Source organism: Zonotrichia leucophrys, chromosome 1 (genome assembly GCF_028769735.1).
Source record: "Zonotrichia leucophrys gambelii isolate GWCS_2022_RI chromosome 1, RI_Zleu_2.0, whole genome shotgun sequence".
Taxonomy (NCBI): domain Eukaryota; kingdom Metazoa; phylum Chordata; class Aves; order Passeriformes; family Passerellidae; genus Zonotrichia; species Zonotrichia leucophrys.
This window is the reverse complement of record NC_088169.1, coordinates 110929491-110934334: the sequence shown is the minus strand read 5'-3', so window position 1 is coordinate 110934334 and position 4844 is coordinate 110929491.

Here is a 4844-nt window from a genome sequence, read left to right as displayed (position 1 = left end):
TGGGCACAATCTGAGAGTTGTGGTGCAGGAAGATTCCCCTTTAAAAGTGAGTTTCTCTTGCCTGAGCAAGTTAAAAATCCAGGACAGGTGGGAGTGGTCTTGGAAAGGTTGAGCTGGTGGAGCTGAGGGCGGAGAAGATCCTCTCCAGAACTGTATGTGCATGGTTGGGCAGTCACTGCTCAATACACTAAATTTAGGCTGTGATAGCAGGTTTATACTTATGGGGTGAAATGGTTGGCAAAGGGAACTGTAGATGTCCCTGGAAAACCGTATTTTAGCCCTTTTAGCCATGTTTTAGCTGCCCTTGGTCTGCTCAGTGCCTGTGACCCTCTCCCAGTTCTTGCTCAGCAATCTCTATGCTGTCACGGTGGGACCTCTGAAATCTGGACTGGAATTCCCTGGGAAATGCACGGTTTTGGTTTTTTCTTTTTTCTTTTTTTAACTTCCAATAAAGAAAATTTAGGTATGGGGGTCATTAAAACACTCCAGTTATTTCATGCACCTGCTCAGAGGCTCAGGCCTCCAATATAAATCAGCTGTGCACTGTGGCTGCCTACAGAAGCCTGGGTGCTGTTTCCTCCTCTCAGTGAAACCTGCAGTGGCATTGGGATGGTTGGGACCAGCCTTGAATGCCTGAATTTCAGTCCTGTGGTGGCCAGGGCTGGTCCAGCCTTGATTCAGGTGAGCTGGGGCTCAGGAATTTGGTACTATAGACAAGCAGTTTGTAGGAGTTTGAGGTTTACAGTAATGAGTGAAGTATCTGCAGAACTGTGCTGCACTTTCCCTGCTGGCTCTTTGGAGCTGCTGTTTGAAACCATCAGTCAAATCAGGGTTCCTCTTTTCCTCCCCACCTGTTTTCCCACTTTGTTTCCCTCAAAAATCCATTGGAATTTTTCCCCCTCTCATCAAAATTGATGGGGGGGTTTGTGGGGAGGCTTTGTATAAAGAAAAGTGTCACTGTTTATTACTGAATAAATAATGTAATGTGAATTTTATTGTTATATTTGTTATGTAGCAGTTTCAGTTTTATCTGTATTTCTCAACAATTAGCTAATTCTTTCTTCTTATGCAACTAAAGAACTCATAAATCTCTTTGTAAATTCCTGCATCCTGAGATTCTATTATTTGCATGAGATTAATTTTTAGAGCCAAGGATTTGTCTTCTGTTGAAAATGTTGTAAAACAAGTGTTCTGAACTGGTTCTGTACTAAAATTAAACGCAGTGAAAGCCTTGCATTGAAGGGATTTCAAGCAGAGATCTCATGAAGGCACAGGCTTGCCTTCTCAGACACTGTCAAGTGCTTATGCTGCAATGTCCTATTTAATTCTTAACATCTTTTTTTAAATTACATTAATGCCATTTTACAATCAGACCTAGTGGAATCACAACCTTAGTCTAAGACCTCTTTTCTTATTTTTATCTTCTCCTGGCAGTTCTGACAGTCATCAGACGGAAATTTTCCAAGTAATTTAATTACCTCAAATTGATTTTTTTGGCAAAGTTCAGCAATTCCCACTAAGGAGGTAACTGCCCTTGCTAAAATTATTTTACAGCTGCTTAATTAAGAAATGCTTGCATGTCTGTCTTCTGGCTGGAGGGCTGAAGGTTTGGTGTTTTGGTCACAGATACATCATTTACTGCTCCAGCAGTGGGGGGAAGAAAAACCTCCAAGCTCTGGCCAAGCACTCAGCTTTTGAAAAATTGCCACTTGCACGCAATCAGCAGGGAGCTGTTAAGAATTTAGTTGCAAAACCCTCTGAAGATCCTGACCATATGGGATGTGCTGTGTTTCAGAGCACAGGGGGATGAGCAGGGTTTTTCCCAGACGTCCTGCTCCGGAGCAGACAGCGAGCAGGGCTCTGTGCAGAGTCACTGTGTTCTTCTCTCTCAGGCTGTGAGGAAGGGATGGAGAGAGCTGGCAGCCAAAAACTCCAGGAGAAGGAGCCCAGGAAAGGGAGAGAGAGGGTTCAAAAATCTTTGTGTAGGAGAGAATGGGATTGAGAGCTCCTGGGACAGGAGCAATCTCAACAATGGAGATGGAGATGGGATGTGGACTGCTGGAAAATAAGCAAATAATGCCTTGTGATGAATGATCCAGAGTGGGATGTGGCAGCTATCTGAAAATACCAGAATAATGTGGGGACTTAGAAATTTGGAAGGAAAACATAGGATAAACACTGCAGAAAATGGCTTGCTTTGAAGTAAGGTGTGATTTAGTCAGTGAGAAGAGGCATGGGATCCCTTTGCTTTAAGACAACCACCCAGAGAGAAATGTCCTTTAGGAAGCAGGAGGGTGTTAAGCTGGGGAATGAGGTACCTGAAGTGCTTTTTCTTCTCCCTGTAACTTCTACGCTTGCCAGGGCTGTTCTCCAGCTGCATTGCCCCACACCTGGCTTGCCAGGTGCTCACAGGGGTTATTTCTATGCTCATTGAATCAAGAAATGGAAACGGGCAGTGATACATTATTTTGTGACTGATTTTATTAATGATGGTCCATGTCCTCTATCAATGTGAATCACTGACGCTCCGTTGGTTTTAGTGAATTTAACACCCATCGAGAATCTTATCAGTCACATCTGGATAAATCGTGTTTTGGGTGCTGTCAGCTGGAAAGTGGGTCCCAGATGGGTGCATGGGACTGTCCCTTGTAGCCAGGGTCTGACTGGGGTGCTCAGCCCACTGGAGCAGGGCAAGGTGACAAAAAGGAGAGGAGTGGGGCTGCGCTCTGTGCTGGAGGAGCAGGGACGCGTGGCCTGGGGCTGGGGCTGTGTCTGGGTGTCCCTGGTGGCACAGGGGTGTCACCAGCCTGTGCTGGACGCTGCAGGCGTGGTGGGGCTGGCCATCCCAGCAGGAGCTCAGGCTCGGAGGGGTTATGCTGCCTGCGTGACGTGGGAGGCCGGGTGGGGACCGAGACATCTGGTGAGAATTCCTCACGGCTGAGCTGTGCCTTGGGCTGGGATGCCGAGTAATTTAGCCGAGTTCTTTTTTGGGGTTGCTGGGAGGAGAAGGAGGAGGGGGAGTTTGGATGCCACAGCCTTCCAGTAACTGTCTCTCCTTCAAAATATCACTTTTGCTTTCTTTGAAGACAAGAAAGAAATTATATTAAAAAAAAACAAAACAACAAACCAGGAACTGCCCCGATGTGTTTGCCTTGACAATAACTGTACATCTGCAACAGTTTATCACTATGGGAAAATGAGTGGGTAATAAAGTTTTGATGTCGGCTGTTGCATGTACAGAGGTATCACAGGCTTTGAAAATGATTTGTTATGTGAATGCCCATAGTAGCACCGAGATTCAAAGGGAGGTGGTTTGTTTTTCGTGCCCATTTAGTTATGAATAACACCAGCTCTAATTTCCTCCTCCCACCAGCAAACAGAGAGTCCTGCATTGGAAGCCAAATATAGCAACAAAGATTTCTATCTCTGGCCAAAACCAAAAAAATCTGTTCCCTTTTAAGAATAGCACTCTATTCTTTTCTGATGGAGATGGATAAAGAGAAGTCAGCTTTAAGGAAGCCAGTTTCTCAGTGGGAAACTCCCTGGTCTCTCTCAAATGTCCAGTGCAAAAGGTATGCACTTATTTTTTGGCATCAGTGTAGAAGCCAGTGAGGAGGCTTCTGTAGAATGCCATCAGTAAAGCCCTTTTGGGGTTGCAGTCTGGGTAAATCTTCCCTGCTTGCTGGTGTGTTTTCCTGCACTGCCCTGTCTTGTGAGCAGCAGGGCCCATGCTGAATGGGAACGCCATGAATTGCACAACTACCCCTGCTCTCTCTGCACCCTTTTCTTCCTGGTTTGCTCTTGTGGAGAAGTTCATCCCTTGGTTCTGAGGGACAGAGCCCTGCTCCACCTGACAAGGCAGCTTGGGGAGGTAATGTGAGGAGTAGCAGTCAGCCCGTGATCCCTCCTGCCCCCTTGGTTTTCTCATTTGGGAGGATGTGGGAAGTCATCCCTGTGCTGTTTCCCGTGACTTCCCAGCTGTGTTGTGCCCTCAGAGAGTGAGTATGGCTTGTGGGGCTGCCCAGAATTGTGGCTGGACGGGCTGGGAGAGAAAGGATGCTGTAAACAGAAAAAGCAGAAATGTTTGTGGTAAAGCTCTTCGTCAGGTGGTGATGTGACCTTTTTTGGATGGGAATTGATATTCCCTGAAGATGAGCGTGCACATGGGTGTCACTGCCTGGTTTTAAGTAAGATATGCTTTTAGGTGGAGGTACACACCTACACCCACACCCCCTTTCTGATCTTGAACTCCGATTTTTGTAACATGTCTCCACCATCTGAGGAGGGCTATTCAGCCTTTCCTTCGAAGGACTTATTCCCATTCCAGCCCACCCCCACCACCCACCCATGAGCAGCTGGCATGTGTGACATGTGAGCAGAAAAAGCCCTTTCTCTGGTGGAGCAGCTGTCCTTGTTTCAGAAGTGTTGCTTCATTCATTTGCAGACTGTTTGGCTGAAGGCCTTTGCTGTAAGGTGAATGCTGAAGGATTACAGAGTTAGCTCTTCCTCATTTGGAAAACTGTGACTCCTTTTCTTTTTCTTTTTTTTGAACCTTGGACCCCTAATGGATTTTAAAAACAATGCAGGGAAGTGTCATCCAGTAAATATATTTGCACTGGATCTGTTTTACCAGACATGTTTCTGATGGAGTTTTAAATAAACACAAGGATGTTTGGAAATATCTTGTGTATGTAAATATGTAAAATATGCAAAACAAAGCTGACAGCTGTGGGGTGTACTCATTGCTCACGTGAGGAGGTTTTGTGTAATGTTTTTTTCCATCATCCTGTCTTCTCTTTGAGCATCTGTGTCTGTTCCAAGACAATCTGTGATTCCCCCTGGAC